The sequence below is a fragment of the Gorilla gorilla genome, chromosome 10 (assembly GCF_029281585.2).
Source record: "Gorilla gorilla gorilla isolate KB3781 chromosome 10, NHGRI_mGorGor1-v2.1_pri, whole genome shotgun sequence".
Classification (NCBI taxonomy): domain Eukaryota; kingdom Metazoa; phylum Chordata; class Mammalia; order Primates; family Hominidae; genus Gorilla; species Gorilla gorilla.
In genome coordinates this window covers 39,320,404-39,340,368 of record NC_073234.2, presented here as the reverse complement: position 1 = coordinate 39,340,368, position 19,965 = coordinate 39,320,404, and the positions used below count along the sequence as shown (strand labels likewise).

At 36.5% G+C, this 19,965-nt stretch overlaps 1 protein-coding gene and 1 pseudogene across 7 annotated transcripts in view; both read right to left on the bottom strand.

The window, feature by feature from the left end:
• TAFA2 (TAFA chemokine like family member 2) overlaps positions 1 to 19,965 on the bottom strand; it is a 537,284-nt gene that overhangs the window by 301,809 nt on the left and 215,510 nt on the right. For 2 of the 7 annotated variants that reach the window (XM_055358111.2, XM_055358112.2), the window contains exon 3: positions 7,488 to 7,615. The exons of the other annotated variants lie outside the window; for them this stretch is intronic. The gene's annotated coding sequence lies outside the window, so the exon portion shown is untranslated. The remainder of the gene's footprint in view (positions 1 to 7,487; positions 7,616 to 19,965) is intronic. 7 annotated transcript variants of the gene reach the window in all.
• LOC109029031 (small ribosomal subunit protein uS3-like) lies at positions 5,307 to 5,927 on the bottom strand (annotated as a pseudogene).

Genomic DNA, 19,965 nt, shown 5'->3' with positions numbered 1-19,965 from the left:
AACAATGTAGTAGTCATTTACCATGCACATGTACAGAACTCTGGGTCCTCAGTTTGTTTTTGAGTTCCACGCGCACAAATATGGAGAAAAACTGCCAACAGCAGGCACTTCAAGTGAAGGAAGACAACCACATTTGACAAATGATGTATTATTATGTGACCAGTGAGAAACCTCAAGGATGCCGACAGCTCATTTTTTTACTTAAATTTCTTTTCAGGAAAGCTCTCTAGGACTGTGAGACTCAGTAATTATTTTTTAATTCTCTCACCTCCAAAACACAAAGAAATTTTTACCCCTCAAGTTAAAAAGCTTAACTTTGAAAATATCCTAAGGACACAACTGCCAGAAATGACTTAAGGATTAAGTCAGAAAATACTGGAAAAGCTAATTGGAAAATGTTAACTCTGTCTGAACACTCCAACTGCCCTCAGACCCTTCTTCCCACAGGCACCAGGGAAATAAAATTTAGAATTAAGATGCAGGTGGCATATGACTGAGGAGAAAACCTCCTTTCCTAATATAAAATGTAAGGCATACTGCAACAACATTCCTCCGAGCACTTCTCAGAATCAACCATCCTACCAATCATTAATACCGATAGCAAAACCAGAATAGTGTCACCGCCAAGCCAGTCAAACTGTCAACAACATTTATTATTGTGTGTACAGGGTACAAGTAAGTACCTGGTACCCTGATGAGACAAAAGGATGAGACAAAAGAAAAAGTCTCATCATTTGCCCTTCGAGAGCTCATAATAGGAAGACTAATTATTTCTGCCATACATGTAGAGCAGGGGAGTTGGAAGGCAATGAAGAAAAGAGCGTGAGCTCTGGAGTGAGACAGATCAGTGATCTAATACCAACTCTATAACTTTTTAGCTGTATGATCTTAATGATAATACATAGCTAAATTACTGAGGGCTTACCATGCACCAGGAAGTTTGGTCTATAATCCATCCCAGCTAATCTTCACAAGCCCTATAAAGTAAATACTATTATTGTTTCATACATAAACTCAAGTTATTTAATTTCCCTGAGCCTCAGTTTCCTTGAGGGGATGGAGGATTAATACCAACTTTATATCATTGTTTTGAAAGTTACACGAGTTAATGCGTAAAAAAAAAAATAGCTTAAGATACTGTAGACTCTCAGTGAATGAATACTGATACCACTATTTAATTAAATGTCTATAAAATGGCACATAATTAGAAAAATTATTCCAAGAAAGCATTTTAGATATTCGTATTTTGTTATAGTCTGAACTATTTGTAAATGCAATTTAATTCAGCAAGTATATGTATTCTTGCTATATACAAGACACTGTGCCAGCTACTGCAATACGCACATCAATATATGACACAATTTTGGTCATTAAGGAGTTAGTAATCCAGGGAATTAATAACAGAATATATTCTATCTTAAAATTAACTCAACTAACCAAGACCTAAGAGTTGGCCACGTGGTGAAATATTTTTATTCTGGAGTGTATTTTGTTATATTCTCCACCACTGTTTTGAACTGCAAGATGACTTTTTCCCTGAAAAATATAACTTTCTACAAGTTAAATACCAGGTTATCTCACTAAAGTATGGTTCCTCTTGTTTTTCACATTAATATAGCATATATTTTTATAAACACCTGTACCAAGTGAACACTTGCTGATTTTCAATCATCAGTATGCAATTCACTCAATAAAAGAAAACAAGCAGCCAATATTCAGGCATTCTGTTTATAATGACAACCTAAACTGCCATTCAAGCTCAATACTGTCTGTTATAATTATCAGAATGAGTGGAAACAAATGATCAATAATGGGAAAGCTTCTTATGCATCTCCCATGGCAATGTGCTTTCAATTCCTAGTGAGATTTCCCAAGATATTTATGGAGAAATCTTCCCAGAACATTGATCTCAATTGAAAATCTTATAGTTTGGAAGAATGCAGGGAATTTCCCCATGGAAATGGGGAGAGATATGATATAAGGTACTGGGCATTCCTGCAGTAAATGAGTACTGAGCATTTATAAAATGTTTGAGAGAATTGATAACATGGACACTGTAATTAATGTGCATTATAAAATGTTTCCCATCCCTCCAGGTAAACTCCATCAAACTATAGTTTTAAAAGCAGTTAACATACTGGAATAACAATCATTAGTCAAAACCCATTACATTTCATTGTGAAATCCCCAGTATTATTATTCTCCTTCATCTTTCCAGGGAAGAATAGCAATCCATGTATATGATTAAGTGATATCACCATTTATTCACACAAAATCAAGCAAAGGCTTAAAGACAGTATTTTTTAATATATCTAGAAATGTCAGTTCAACTAAACTTAAAATTAATATAGACCAATGGAGCAGAACAGAGGCCTCAGAAATATCTACAACTATCTGCCACGTATCTACAACTATCTGATCTTTGACAAACCTCACAAAAACAAGAAATGGGCAAAAGATTCCCTATTTAATAAATGGTGCTGGGAAAACTGGCTAGCCATATGGAGAAAGCTGAAACTGGATCCCTTCCTTACACCTTATACAAAAATTAATTCAAGATGGATTAAAGACTTAAATGTTAGACCTAAAACCACAAAAACCCTAGAAGAAAACCTAGGCAATACCTTTCAGGACATGGGCATGGGCAAGGACTTCATGTCTAAAACAACAAAAGCAATGGCAACAAAAGCCAAAATTGACAAATGGGATCTCATTAAACTAAAGAGCTTCTGCACAGCAAAAGAAACTACCATCAGAGTGAACAGGCCACCCACAAAATGGGAGAAAATTTTTGCACTCTACTCATCTGACAAAGGGCTAATATCCAGAATCTACAATGAACTCTAACAAATTTACAAGAAAAAAACAAACAACCCCATCAACAAGTGGGCGAAGGATATGAACAGACACTTCTCAAAAGAAGACATTTATGCAGCCAAAAGACACATGAAAAAATGCTCATCATCAATGGCCATCAGAGAAATGTAAATCAAAACCACAATGAGATACCATCTCACACCAGTTAGAATGGCAATCATTAAAAAGTCAGGAAACAACAGGTGCTGGAGAGGATGTGGAGAAATAGGAACACTTTTACACTGTTGGTGGGACTGTAAACTAGTGCAACCATTGTGGAAGTAAGTGTGGTGATTCCTCAGGGATCTAGAACTAGAAATACCATTTGACCTAGCCATCCCATTACTGGGTATATACCCAAAGGATTATAAATCACGCTGCTATAAAGACACATGCACATGTATGTTTATTGTGGCACTATTCACAATAGCAAAGACTTGGAACCAACCCAAATGTCCAACAATGATAGACTGGATTAAGAAAATGTGGCACATATACACCATGGAATACTATGCAGCCATAAAAAATGATGAGTTCATGTCCTTTGTAGGGACATGGATGAAGCTGGAAACCATCATTCTCAGCAAACTATCGCAAGGACAAAAAACCAAACACTGCATGTTCTCACTCACAGGTGGGAATTGAACAATGGGAACACATGGACACAGGAAGGGGAACATCACACACCGGGGACTGTTGTGGGGTGGGGGGAGGGAGAGGGATAGCATTAGGAGATATACTTAATGTTAAATGACGAGTTAATGGGTGCAGCACACCAACATGGCACATGTATACATATGTAACAAACCTGCACGTTATGCACATGTACCCTAAAACTTAAAGTATAATAAAAAATTTTAAAAAATAGAATAAAATAAAATAAAATTTATGTTTTAAACCACAAATGATGCTTCTGATTCTTAAGTTTCCAATTTAATTATTTTCAATTTCTTAATACATTTTTATTCAATTTTAGTTTTATGCATTTCAATGCTCAACATTCAGACTACCTCACTATAAATATTGAAAGACAGTCTCATCATTATAGATTAAACTGATTCCAAATCGTCTCAACAGGATATTGAGAACTTATCTTTAACTGAAAATGTTTCATTTTATTAAGTTGATACTAAATGACTACAAATGCCAAGTTCTATACTGGTACTAGGCACATAAAAATGACTTTAGAAAATAGTAAGAAGGAGAAACACAAGAAAGACAAGAATTAAAATACAACATGAAAACTGCCACAGTAGTATTATCATACCAATGCCCCACAGAAACACAGAGGGAATATGCACTCATTACAGCCCCCATCCTTTCATTTCTACCGGGAAAAAATGGCGACCCTACACTTCCAAAGGAGGTAGTTTTGAGCTGAATATCAGGGGACAAATAATAGCTCACTAAGAAAACTTAAAAAGAATGAAAGAACATTCCAAGTAAAGAAAAGTGTAAGACACAAAGCCCAAAGGTAGAAATGGGCATGGTGTTTTCAGAGAATGTCAATTAGTTGTGTCAATGAGTTGCAGCACAGATAACACTGGGATATGGACAGGGAGTCAGATAAAAAGGATGAAGGTGAAAATTATCTACCTACAAACCAAACTGTAAAGACTATTCTATTTCATGCTAAGGAGTTTATACTACAGGCAAGAGCTGTTCATTTAAGTTTTCTCTTTGTGTTTGAAAATGATTTCAGTGAAAACACCCCTTTACTCACTTCTCATTTACTGAAATGTACTGATTGAGCACCACTTCTCTGCCAGGATTGGCAGATATCACAATGGCCAAAATTTTTCTGTAGCCTGGTTTTATATGGCCCACAAACTGAAAATAGTTTTTACATTTTTAAATGAATGAAAACAATCAAAGTAAGAATAATATTTCATGACACGTTTATATAAAATTTAAATTTTAGTGCCCCTAAATAAAGTTTTATTTGAACTCAGTTATATTCACTCCTTTGCCTATTGTCCATGGCTGTTTTTGTGATATGGTAGCAGAGATAAGTAGTTGCAATAGAGACAGTATGGTCTGCAAATCCTAGAACACTTACTAAAACAGAAAAAGGTTGCTAATTTCTATACTAAATACTGGGAAAACAAGAAGTCTAATTATGGAGATGAACAGAGAAGCAGATCTATACAATTCAGTATGATAAGTACTATGGTACAAGTAATCTCATAATATTTGATTAGCAGATGCTTGGGACACACAGCCCAAATTGTGGGAAAGGACTCTAAATAAGGAAAGGCTTCTTTTTTTTTTTTTTTTATTTTCAAAGGTTTTTGAGGAACAGATGGTGTTTGGTTACATGAATAAGTTCTTTAGTGGTGATTTGTGAGATTCTGGTGTACCCATCACCTGAGCAGTATATACTATACCCAATTTGTAGTCTTTTATCCCTCACCCCCTCCCACCCTTTCCCCCAAGACCCCAAAGTCCACTGTATCATTCTTTTTTTTTTTCTGTCTTTGTACAATATTAAAGATCTTTACAGAACAACATCCAGACTCCAGAATACAGCTGCCAAGGAGACCCTGTTACGCTGCGGGGACTGGCTGGGTCATGGCAGGCAGTTCTGGCTTCCCACCCTTCTGTTCTGAGATGGGGTGGTGTGCAGTATCTCATCTTTGGGTTCCACGATGCTCACGTGGTCAGGCAGGCGCTTCTTAGGGCCAATCTTACCAGTTGGGTCCCAAGGCAGCATGATCTTTACCTTGATGCCCAGCACACCCTGTCTGAGCAACACATGGCACACGGCAGTGTCAATGTAGTAATTAACACGGTCTCCACTGTGGATCATCAGGCCATCCACAAAACTTCATGGATTTAGTCCTTTGTCCTCGGAGTTTCCCAAACACCATGACCTCACAGCCTTTGGCCCCACTCTCCATGATGAATTGCAACACACCATGGCAGGCCCTCCTCACAGCAAGCCCTCCTAGGAGCTTGTAACGCAGAGACTCTGCCTGGGCAATGGCACAGACCCCTAGTGGCCACCTTGTCAGCATAAAGCTCTACACTGCCCTCTGGAAAACCAAACCTCTTCTGAACTACAGCAGTCAGTTCCCCAATCCACTGGCCCTTCTCACCAAGAACATTCTGTGTTCTGGTGGCTAAGATAATGATTTCTGTCCTGGTTGGTGTAAAGGAAAGGCTTCTAAAACTGGATTAGATAAAATTTAGAGACCAAGCGATGAAGAGCCTTACATGTCCTGGTAAAGACTTCCAATTTCATACTGAAGGCAACAGCAAGCCTTAGATGGGTTTTAAGAAGGTCTATGACATGATCAGTTTTATATCTTAAAATGGTGATCCTAGAAGAAATGTATATAATTACATTTAATGCCATTTTCTTCCATAGCAAACACAACACTGGGATGTAAGGATTATTTCCTCTAAGAAGAATTAATTATCATTCCTGTCAGGCAATCATTCACTTTTTCTCTCTTAATAAAATAATAATAATAACAATAATAGCTAGTACTTTTTGAGTGTTACCATGTGCCAGGAACTTGCTAAGTGCTTCAGTGTATTAATTCATTCAATCCTCACTCATATAATCTGAGCAAGCAATTCTTGTCAAACTGGGTACATAAAATAATGTAATTAGATTTAACCCTTTTCTGGATGAAAACATTTCTAGTGCTCAAATCACATATTCTTGTCTGCTCTTAGGCAAATGTACTGAACAGCTGTAGCATAAACTTTAACTCCCTTTGTCAAGCAAGACAGATAGTTATATAATCACTCGTTTATCCACTCCGATTATTGACTGAGTGTCTATCATGTGCCAGTAACTGTGCTGGGAAGATATGAGTGTATACCAGGAAGTAGTTCTCATTCCCAGGGGTTCCCATGGCTGAATGAGGGGAGCAACCATATCAGCAATCTCAAACCTGAACCACAGTCACTGTTTCCCCCTCTGCCTAGGATTATACTGTTGGATACATCTAATATTTGAAATTCTTATTAAAATATCTACCTACTAAGCAGTTTTGTGAGTTGATGTTCTGGTAAGAGAGAGAAAAAGACAGTGAGAGACAAAGAGAATCAATGAGCATTAGTGATGAAAATGAAGCCAAGAAAGACAGAAATCACGGGTTCATAGAGAGCCAAGGATTGGTATTTCGGCCTGTTTTCCAATAGCAAAATGAATGAAATAACAATGGATTGTTACCTGGAGTAACTAGGTTGGAAGTGGAGGGAAAGGGGCTTAGTGAGGGGAGGGTGAACAGCTACTGTGTGGACAAGAGGTGGACCTCCCTCTGTGATATGTGGCATTTGCCTTGATTTATGCTATAAAAGGTGCAGGAAATTTTTTATACATCTAAATATTTTTTGTGTTAGATAAACTTTCTTTTGAGTTCAGATCTAAATTTAATAATCATATATACATCTAGGATATAGGATATACTATGCTTTACAGGCTGAATAACTTTATTGGAAAATTAGATAAAATCAGATAAAACAAAGAATTTGCCATTTTACTGGAGCACTGCACAAACTACAAGGTTCACAAACCAAGACTTATGAACCATGAGCTTAAAATCATGATTTTGTAACTAAAAAGATACTGAAGTGTATCTGGAATTTCCTCTAAATTTCCAACAGCAGCAACATACCTCTGAGCTTCACCAGAAATCAACACAGAGAGGGAATGATGGCATTTTGCAGTTCTGTACTTTTTCAATTCACCTGAGATGGATAGCTTCACTACTGCATCTACTCCTTACAGTCTGAACTTGACCTGCTGTCAAATGGAAGGAGAAAAATTAGGTACAGAAAAAAAACACAAATCTCCCCCAAAAACTTCCCACATATAATTTTCTCTCATTCAATGTTTTTCTTCTGCACATCATCTTTATCCTCAGTTATGTTATTAGAAGACTTATAGGAGAGTTAAATAGGCATTTGTTAAGATTGTGAAAAGTCGAAAGTTTAGATAACTTTGAAAGATTCTTTTTGTATCTGATTTAATTGCAAGTTTTTCAATATTGGAATCGGTTGCCTTACTTCTACTGCTTGAAAACACTCTTTGTTCCTATTTCTCTTGCATGCTTCCCATTTGGAGATATTTTCTGCATCAGGCAGATTTCTTTCCCCTCTCATCCCAACAAAATCTGGTATTCAGGAAAGTCAGTAAACAGCTCCATGATCTCAGCATACATTCTCTTTCATTTTCTGTGTATTCTTGATATATGCTATTGGAAATAGAGTGCCCCAAAATCCACAGTATAAGTAACCTGACTGTAGTATATTAACAGAAAATGAACTGTCATGGAAAGTTAGATGAATAGTTGCCTGGATAGAGATATAGGTCCTATTGTTCATACCTTCTTCTAAAATGATTTAGTGATAATGTCCAAAATGCCTGTTGTTTGGTTAGAGCCCAATCTCTGCAGATTGGTTTTGCTTCGCAGCTAGACAAAGTTAATGTCCCATATGAGAAACCATTTTGGATCTCAAACTACTAAGAATCCTAGAATAAATCTTAGAAAACACCAATTTGGACATTGGCCTTGGGAAAGAATTTATGACTAAGTCTTCAAAAACAATTGCAACAAAAACAAAAATTGACAAGTCAATGCTAATTAAGCTAAAGAGCTTCTGCACAGTATAAGAAACCATCAACAGAGTAAACAACCTTCATAATGGGAGAAAATATGTGCAAACTATACATCCAACAAAGATCTAATATCCAGAATCTGTAAGAAACTCAAACAATTGAACAAGCAAAAACCAAATAACCCCATTAAAAAAATGAGCAAAAGACATGAACAGACACTTCTCAAAAGAAGACATTCAAGCAAACAACAAACATATGAAAAATGCTCAACACCACTAATCATCAGAGAAATGTAAATCAAAACCACAATGAGATACCATCTCACACCAGTCAGAATGACTATTAGAAAGTCAAGAAAAAGAATGCTGGCAAGGCTGCAGAGAAAAGGGAACACACATACACTACTGGTGGGTATGTAAATTAATTCAGCCATTGTGGAAAGTAGTTTGATTTCTCAAAGAACTTAAAACACAACTACTATTCAACCCAGCAATCCTAATTCTCTGTATATTTCTCTGTATCCAAAAGAAAATAAATCATTCCACCAAAAAGACACATATACTCATATGTTCATGCATGTTTTCACTTATAAGTGGGAGCTAAACATTGGGTATTCATGGACATAAAGATGGTGACAATAGAAACCGGGTACTACTAGAGGAGGGAAGGAGAGAGGGAAACAAGGGCTGAAAAACTAACTATTGGGTACTATGCTCAGTACCTGGGTGATGGGATCAACCATACCCTAAACCTTAGCATCATACAATCTACCCAGGTAACAAAACTGCACATGTACCCCCAAATCAAAAATAAATGTTGAAATTTTAAAAATTAAAAAATAAGCAAATAAATAAATGAAACTTTTGAACGAGAAAAAATTCTGATTTCTAATGAAAAGCTAATCTTTGACAGCCCTTCTCTCAGTATGAAATAGATTTTTTCAATATTATGGACTGTCTGTACTTAAACAGCTTCTGCATGAAATCTATCATTCATATTTAAGCAGAGTGGGTAAAATTTAGTCAGAACATTGGATGGCTATTGTTTTACAATTGCTATTGTAAAAATAATAAACTCTGTTTTAACTTGCTTTGTGTAACACTTAGTAGAGAATAAGCCTTGCATTTTAAAGGCATCTAATAATGAAAAAGATGTTTTATAAGAAAAATTAGGACAATTCAAATTTTGTATTCTAGCTCTGATTTTTGCAAATTGCTTGCCCCATCTTAATTACAATGCATACTAGAGTTTTTACCTAAGGAAAAAATATATTTAATAAAAATATTGAGCACCTACCATATGTACTGCAGAGGAACCCAAAATAAAGAAGTAGTCAAGACGAAATTAACTGGTAATACACACTAACATGGCAAACAACCAACCCTGTTCATTTTTTATACCATATATATTTTAGTACATGCAGGAACCCAATCAATGAGGATCGTTAATAATTTAAATTCCAAGGGTAAAAAGAAGCCTACTTAAAATATAATTGGAAGAGCTTTCACATCATCCTGTTTAGATAAGCATAAACATTAACTATGAAAAGGATTAATTAAAATGAGTTTATTGTCTTTCTCTAACCCTCTGATACGCTAATGTTGAAATGGAAAGGTTGCTAAGGTGTTCCACTGGTGTGGTTTCCATTCCTCACTTGTTTCAGAGATTTACCTGAACAGATATCCAGTCAAAGAGTCACATAAAGAAGACAGAAAGAAAAACGTAAGTTCCTGTGAGGTTTGCGCTTAAAGTGCCCCTGCTTGGATTCCCCACAAGACACAACAGGGCAAACCCATGATGGATTTGCTTTTTTCTTGCTGATACAAACTTCTAAACTTCCAGGTTCTTGGCAAAACCTGGAAACATCTCTTGTCACTAGAACAAGAAGATCTGCTTCTTGGTCTGATTCTCTTTCCAACTCCAGCTCAACTTGACCTTTCATGATTGCACTTCCTTGTTTTTCTCACAAACAGCTCTGATTCCTCTATCAGCTGGCAGACAGTGCTCATTCTGTCCAGCTTTGTTTTGGTTTGCAGAGCCTGGGAGACAGTCTATGTTTTGAATTTGCTGAATAATGCTATTATTTGGTTTATTCTTTGTATCTTCTATTTTTAGCAAAGGTTTCCATTTCTAAAAATACTCAAAATTATGATAAATATTTTGGGGATTTAGAGTTTAAACAAAATGGCTTCAACAAAAGAAAGCATTTAGAATTGTTAATTTGCATTCAAACGCTTGACCATGCTGGTATCACTTATGCGGCAATATTAAACAGCATGAGATAAATGAGAACACAGCTTGAAATTATAGGCCTAACTTATTTGATTTCATAATAATTTTAGGGTCTTTCCTTTAAAAATCAACAGCTCGAAGATGTATTTTTTCCCAGCGAATTCTCTTCTCTTTTTCAATAATGACTCTCCCATGGGTCACAGAATGGCATATATAAAAGCACTATTTCTACAATAATTATTCCTAATTTTTAAATTTAGCTAAATAACATCTGCCAGATATTTATAAGTATGAAATTAGACAAAGTCATTTAACCGAAAGCAAACTAATTTAAAATATGTAAATGAAAATGTTCTATGCTGGACCAAGGATTTGCATATAAGTTACTATTTTGAACTGCACTTGTGTGATTGCAAGATAAAGAATTAACATGCAGCATTGAGCCCTTTGGCATAACCCTAGAAAAAGGAAAGGAACTAAGAACATAATATTCACAATCAAACAAATTAATAAACTGGAGTATTAATCATGGGAAAGTGGAGTTGTGGAAAGAAAAGCTACTAGAGAAGATTAAATTATTCTCAAAAGAAATCATAAAATTTAAAAATTTCTAAGAAGGTGAAATTTGTTGCAACAAACAAAGCAAAAAACATTCCTAGTTTTTTTGTGTGCTAATGTTGTGATTGATAATATTAATATTTGTGTAGCACCTTTCACATTAGAATCCCAAAAGTCTAATGATTTTTTTCTTGCACAGAACATCAAAGTTGTCCTACGATACACAGAGTAAGTTGTACCCCCTTCCTTCAGCAGAACCTCCTTTGTGGCACTTTGCCATATGTCAGCCTCTCTTCAAAGTGTATTTTTTTATTCTAAATCTTCAGTGCAGCAGATTATACTTCCCTTTTAGAGATGAGAAACTAAAGTACACAAGGATTCATTAATTTGCCCAATTTTTCATAGGTAGAAAATAGTAAAGCAGAGACTTTATCCAGGTATCTGCCTGTAAAATTCACTAGTTTAATTGCCATGTTTTGCTGCTTCTGCTCTACCAAATCCTTCAGGGAACCACAAGACTAGCTTCAGATTTCTAAGATGCAGTTGGCTAATACCCTGGTTCCTTGTTATCCAACTAGCCTTCGTTTTCTATGTTGAAGGACTTTGAATCTCCAGTCTAGGTCTTGGCTTCCTAACTCATCTGCTATAGAGGAGGCTCCAGGGTCAGACTGGTTGAGTTCAATTTTCATGGGGCCACATTATGGTTAGAAGAAGACAATGTCTCTTGTGTTTTTGTTGTAAGAGAAAATTCTCAAAATACCTCTCTAATAGCCTAGTACTATAACAAGTTCTCAAGGAATGTATCCAAAGGCAAGTGTGAAAACTTGTTTTCTATGGATTTAGTCTGGCCCTCTCCTGTGGTAAGCTGAGTTAGGATCAATAACCTCGTCTATCTAGACTAGTACCTAGACTCAAGAACTAGCTAGACCCGTGACAGAAAGACAGTTCTTGGCTCCTTCACAGTGAGTTCCCACTTCCTCCTCTCATCTTTATCCTTTGCACTTCTCTCTGTCTACAGGAGAGGAAGCCAGTAAGGCTTGGAGAAAGAACTCTTTTCTCTAAGGCTCAAAGCAGAGAAATGTATGAAACAATTCTCAACTCTCAGCTATTGAATGCTTACTACATGGCTAATTCTAGAGTTGTGCACGGTCAAACATAACAACACAGCACAAAAGAAAAGCATTGTGAGAGTCACCAGAATCCATCTTAGCTTATAAGTAAGTTCACACAAATTGTACAAACTCAAATAACTATCCTAAGTTTCCTCTAAACTATTTCTTTAATCACAGCAGAAGGCTCTCAAAGCTACTGACAGCCAGCAGTTGCAGAGTCGAATGCAGTCTGACTGGCCACCTGTTGCGAGGTAGAAGCCAGGAATAAATGTGAGTAAAATCAACTTTATTAGTCAGAAAAAGAGACATCTGCCATAACAGTCAGTACAACCACCCAAAAGGACAAACTATAGTCCAAACTACTTCCCAGTTCCTGTTTGCTTCTCTTCAACCCTCCTTCACATCTAATATAGGAATATCTGCCATTTACTATCTGTATGCTACCACAGCATAATTATTTTCACTTTTTCAAGTATAGGCTAAAATACATGTATTTAATATGTAACTAATAGATATGCATTAGAGAATTTATAAAGAGATTTTTTAACTGAATAATATGTTAAATACTAAAAACGGGAAATGTTCTCACCATATTTAATTTTTTAATTAAAAATTAGGTGACATTTTAACTTTCACTAACTGGTTTTAAAAATCCTTTTGATTCTAAATGAAATCAGGCAAGCTATCTCAAAGCATTCAGTTACGATTTATAATCTGTAAGGGAAGCTCCCATTGGAAGCACGGTTTCACTTGACGGAAAGAAGAAAACCATTAATTATGAAACACCTAGCATGTGTCTGATGTGCTGGACAGATTTACCTATATGTTATCTTTTTAACATTAATATTATGCTTGTTAGGGAGGTGTTATCGGAACCATTTTATTGATAAGAAAATTATGTTTCTGAAAAGTTAACAAACTCATCTAAGGTCACATAGCTAATAATTAGCAGGTTGTCTGCTTGCAGAGCTGCCAACCCTAGTAAACAGCACAGTATACAGTGTCCATGTCCCAAGCCTGAGGAACTAAACTGATGTGATAAGATGGCTAAGTATCAGAAAATATGGCAGAACATGCCATAATGACATTATAAACAATTACTTTTTTAAAAAAGCCAAAACATGGATTACTTGGATTATAAAGGCAAAGGAAAGTGCAATCACCCTGTACTTCCATATCACCATCACCTCATTAGTTAAGCACAGGTCAAGGTCTCCCTAGAATAACAATGAACCCAGGTGAGGAGAGTTGACTCCAGCCCTCATGATCATGCCCACACAGAAGAACCACATTAAATGTCTGCCTATCTCTCTCTCTCTCTCTCTCTCTCTCTCTCTCTCTCTCTCTCTCTCTCTCTCTCTCTCTCTCTCTCTCATGCAGACACACACACACCCCATGCAGGACTCTAGAGAAGTTTCTAGAGAGTCAAGATAAGGATAGCAACATTACCACAGCAACGTCTGAAAGAAAAATGATCTTAGAATTAACACAGGGCACTGCTTTCAGAGCTGCATTTACCTCCCATTGAGGTCTCATCTGGCTCCTCATGTAAATAAGGAATAATCACAACTACCTCTTCCATGAAGTCACCCAAGTGTATTTTAGGAACGTAAAGGCACAAAATCTAACTTATTATCAGCAACTGCTGAGGAGGAAAAGCTCAGAAAGGATCAAAGACACACTGGCATCCTTGGGGACCTGAAGATAGTGGTCAGAGTAGAATGCCTGAAACTGAGATGAAGATGGGGTTGCCATTACTGATAAGGTCTGGGTATGAGTGAGGAAGCAATTAACTGAGGTTGGAAGATAAGGTCATGGAGAAGTGGAATCCTAGGAACTGGGAGTGTGTAAGAAGGATCATCTATATACATACTTAAATAGCCCTGAATTGAGATAATGTTAATATGGGAGAAATAGAATAAGCCACAAGAGAAGATTGCTGGGTAAAGAGGAGAGAGGACCCAAGGGTTGGGTAGGCAAAAGAAACAAAAGTAGTGTAAGGGAGTTTAAGAGAAAGGCAAGAGCATGATCTGAAAACCACAATGACAAACAAGGAAGACATCTATTCTACTCCCAAGCCTAGTGGTATGAAGTATGGTTGTAAGTGGGAAAAACAGCCACCTCTTGTCAGGCTTGCAGTGAAAGCAGCAACCTTAGGGAGAGCCAGTTGTCAGAGCAAGAAGGTGAAAGGAATATTTCGAGAAAAATCTGAAACTATAGAAGACTTTGCTGAAAATGGTCCATGGACTCTAGAAAGTATAGAGAGAATGGAACAAGATGGGGTGGGATCTGGGAAACAGAGGTTTGTTGTTGTTGTTACTGACTTTAGGTTAAGGACTCAATGAAATTTGTCTCAATAAATTCAAAGCAAATGGTAAAGGCAAGGCTTTGGGTTTCAGAAGTAGGAGTAACGGGTTTCTGGAGCTTCCTCTTCACCCTTAATGATGCACGCAGAAGTTATAGAGGAGGTGTGGCCTTAATCTCAGGGCACATCAGCTCCTCACTACAACCCTTATATGGTAGGTACTATTATTATTTCCATTTTTACTTATTAAAGAGAGAATGACCATGATAACTCTAGACTGTACCTAAAGCTCCATGGTAAAGGAGTCGTGGACTGTGTGATGTTTAATACTGAGTGTCAATTTGATTGGATTGAAGGATGCAAAGTATTGATCCTGGTTGTGTCTGTGAGGGTGTTCCCAAAGGAGATTAACATCTGAGTCAATGGGCTGGGAAAGGCAGACCCATCCTTAATCTGGGTGGTCACCATCTAAGAAATTACTAGTGCAGACAGAATATAAAGCAGGCAGAAAAATGTGAAAAGAGAGACTGGCCTAGCCTCCCAGCCTACATCTTTCTCCCATGCTGGATGCTTCCTGCCCTGGAACATAAGACTCCAAGTTCTTCAGTTTTTGGGAATCAGACTGGCTCTCTTTGCTCCTCAGCCTGCAGACGGCCTATCGTGGGACCCCGTGATCATGTGAGTTAGTACTTAATAAACTCCCCTTTATATACACACACACACACACACACACACACACACACACACACACACATCCTATTAGTTCTGTCCCTCTAAAGAGCCCTGACTAATACAGTAAGAGCTGAGTTATCTGTTTTAGGGTGTAGGGCCAAGGAGGCTCTTGAAGGCAGACAAAGTCAAAGAAAAGTATGAAGAATGACATTTGCCTGTATATATACACTTTGAGAACTTGGGGATCACAAGTATAGTAGTCAACTACACTACGAATTTCTCCCTTTCAACAAAAACCCTACGACCTCCATGTTCCAGAACAGTGCCACCTCTGTTGATATATATGTTGTAACATCTGAAGCATAATTTGAATATTTATGGTGGCCTACTTTATTGTTAGTCTTAATTATGTTTTAGAGTAGTCTAATATTTTCAGGATGACTTTTCCAGACCAATTTAGTTTATCCGATAAGAAAATTTAGCTAGTATATTATGAGAAATATTGTAATACGTTATTTCTTCTTAACATTAGCAAAGATTTTAACAAGGCCCTGCTTGCCTCCTATTATCAGACTGGGGAAACATGGTTTATAACTTACATAACATTGAAAATTTGGCTGAAAAGTGCACTTAAAAAGCAGTTATTGATGGCACAATACCAACCTGGAAAAGTATAGCATATGTAAGTCCAAGAGATCATGGTGAATGATGAATTGCAAACATCTCTCTTGGCAAATTTAACAATAACATAATGTTTAAAATATGGAGCAGGAGGATATAGCTATGAGGAGGAAACTCACTTGAGAAAGGGTACAGGAAAGGACTTCATTTAAGTAATATGACCTTTCTCAATTTCATTCAACCCAGAATTTCTCTGCTGGAATCCAGTAATACATCTTGTAATTGATTGGCATGCACATTAGGATGTAAACAAACTTTGCCAATATCTCTGACAAGAGTTCTGAGGACTGTTTTGCAAATCAAATATATGTGAAATGTTATAAGGAATAAAAAACATTATGTTTGTACTAATAATTGTATCTATAATAATAATGTTGGTATTATTCCTACTCAGACTAGCATGAAGTGTTCACAGCTTCAAGACCCCCGGCATGAAAAGCATTGGTAATCATGTCATTATCTGTCTGATTTATTTGTTTAAGTTCCATAGGAATACATTTTTTTCCAGAAACAACCCTCATGTAAGACTTCTTGATGCATTAATTTAAAAAAAATCTGTGGCTCCTTTTTAAACAAGGCAAAAACAGCAGACCTGCTTGGAGCTACTTATATTTATGGGCATCGAGAGTGTTGTTAGCTTCTCTTACCGTATATGAATCAGACAAACAGAAACAGAAGAGTATGTGAAGCTTCCCATATTTTTCTACTTATCTAAAAAAACTAAAATCAGAAAAGGAAACAGCATTCTCACCTAAGAATATCCTCCCACTCAGCAATGCTTCACATTTTTTCATGGATTTTATTACTATTATTATTCTACCCTCAGGGAATTCCAAGAGTAAATAAAAATTTATGATCCAAACCGCAACCTCTTCCTCTCCCCCAGCTAAGGATCTGCCCTGCATGGAAACACGTACATGAACTGCCAGCCTACTCACACAGCCATGTCAGACTAGCACCTGGGAAGTTATTCCATCCTGTCCAGGGAGCAGAACGACACTCAAGCTGTTACCCTTGCTTTTCAAAGGCTGGAATTATTGTGGGTTACATCACCCTTTAGCAGAAATATTACCCTTCCTGTGTCACCTTATGAAACACCACCATGTGCCCACTCACATTATGGGGCTTTTTCATGAACATACATATATTCCTGAGGGTCAAATGTCCATGAACTAAGGAATTCCCAAAACCCTAATATTAGGAAATAGATAATGACTAAAAATGACCTTCATTCAATGCAGACCACTGACACAGACTACATCGGCCCTTAGGAAGGAGGTTTGCTTTTTGTAATTCTGCACATTTTTCCTACATTTGATCAGATCCCAAAGACTCTGCTCCCTAGACAAAGATTTTCTTTCACCAGTGAGAGTTAATGCCTCAAGAAGAAAGCAGAGTTTCCAACAACACTGACATTATCACCTAATTCTCTATCCATCCCTAATTGCTAGTCCAAGATCAAATGACTAGAAAATCAATTTCTATTAATTATTCTATCACAATATGAAGAAAATTCTTCAAGGTGTCATGATGTATGTCATCAACCCATAAACATGTTATATATATATATATATATATATATATATATATATATATATATATATACACGTTATATACCAAATATGTTATATACTCATATATGAGTGTTCAGCCTGAGATGCCTTTCCCTACAGAATCGCTGGTTTAAATTATAGCTATGTTCTCTGGTTAGCCTATAAGTCTATTTGAACCATTATGTACCTACTCCAAGTACACATAGAACTCTTTCAACTTTGTTTCACTATTAGAATATTACTTTTATGAAAAAATGAATACAAAGTTTGTATTTATTTTAAGCTGAACCATATGAAAATGCAATTTTTGTAGTTCAAAAATGGCTGAATCTTGGCAATTTCATGTGGTTCAATCTAATCCATTTATTCAAAAAGCATTAACTGAATAATATGCACAAGAGAGAAAGAGGTTGGAGGAAAAAGAGTGGAAGACATAATTCATGTATTTAGAGATCATCACATCCAGTTAACATGTAAATGGATATAATGGGTACATGACATGATAAGCAGCAATTTGATGCATTTTGACTCCAGGACAACTAAACACAGACCACGTGTGTTTTATATTACCAAGCAATGTCAGCAGATATTTTCACCTTGAGCCCAGCCCCCTTTGCCAAACCCACACTGTAAGGGACAGGATGAAGGTCAGGTACCACCTGGCAGATAAACCATATGAATAGGAGTCAAATGTTTATTAGACTTTACCTACCTCAGAAAGGGCCAATGATTCAGCCATTCTCTATAAAAGTACTCAAACATAATGACCTGTAATTTAAATTTCCCTATTACTCTCTTTAGCTGTAATGTTCATTCTAATTTGTTTTGGATAATAAATAGATTAATCGTTTTAATAAGGATATTCAGTCTGTTTTCTATTTGAAAAATCCAGAAGACAAACACCTCTGCTTTGTGTTGGCTGCCTAATTATGCTAACTATATTTGACTGAGTATATATTAGACAGAGAGCCAAGCAGGATGTTTGGATCACAAAATGATCCCTTATTCTCAACTCCAAATTACACCATTAATCTTCAATTTAATTTCTCACAGATTTCTCCATAGTCAATAATATGTATGTATTATATTAATACTATTAAACTCCTGTAAAATTATAGTTTGGGAAATTCAATGATACAATCTTAGAATCCAGTTCAGCATCAATATAATTTTAAATTTTTAGTCATCTTTCTTAATATAGAAGCAATGCTCATTAAATTTTAAAAAATCAAACAATGTAAAAATACAGTAGAAATTGAAAGTTATATGTAATTGAGGTGAAAGGGGTGAGAGAGCAAGAGATGGTGATTTGAAAACAGAGTGACATTATATTGTTGTATCAAAATAACCACATCCAAAAAGCCGTGACATATACTGTTTTGCCTATAACTACTGCATAGAACTATATATGATTAATACCAAATATTGATTTACAAATAAATGCCTTATCAATTTAAAGGAGGGAGGTCACCCCTCTATGTGTCAAAAATAGTTGATGGGTCTAATTCTTTGTAAATCACTGTAAGATACATTATCTTACTTGATGACTGATTCATTGAAGAGAGATTTATTGAGTGACTACCAAGCACAAAGCACTATGCTGGCCACTGAGGGAACCACAGTGAATAGGCCCTGCCCTCCTGAAAATTGTATTCTAATGGGAAAGATAAGATACGAACAACCAGTTACACAATGAATTATTTAATTAGAATTGTTAATAATGTCCAAGGACAGGAATACATAGCACTCTAAGGGGAAAGCAATCTAACCCAGTGGGAGAAGTATGGGAGGCTGCTTTGAGGAGTGCTATTCACTGAGCTCTGAAGTTCCTACTCAGCAAATGAAAGAAGTGGGAAGAGGGTTGATACAGGGAGAGCCACAAATACAAAAGCCCTAAAATAAAAAAAATTAAAAAAAAAAAAAACCACACAGGCTATTCAAAGAACTGAAAGGAAGCTAGTGTGCTTGGAGTGGAGAGTGCAATGGGAAAACAGCCAAAGATAAGGCTGGTGAAGCAGGCAGGGGCCAGACCCTCTAGGGCAAGGTTTCTGAACTTCAGTGCTATTGACGCTAGGGGTCAATGATTCTTTGTTTTGGTGACCTGTCCTGAATACTGTAGCAGGCTAAGCAGCATCCTTGACCTCCACCCACTAGGTGCCAATATAACCCGTTTCCCATACCCAGTTGTGAGAACCAAACATGCCTCCAGGTTTTGCCAAAAGTCCCCTTAAGGACAAAATCTTAACTGATTAAGAACCACTACTATACAGCCTTATAGGTGATATTAATAAATTTGACCTTTATTCTGCCAGCAATAAGAAAACATTGAGTATTTTAAGAAAGTGATTGATTTTTAAAACTATCTGGGTAGGACAAGAGGAGGTTAATTAAAAGAGCAAAATGCTGCAGTTGCCAGATAAA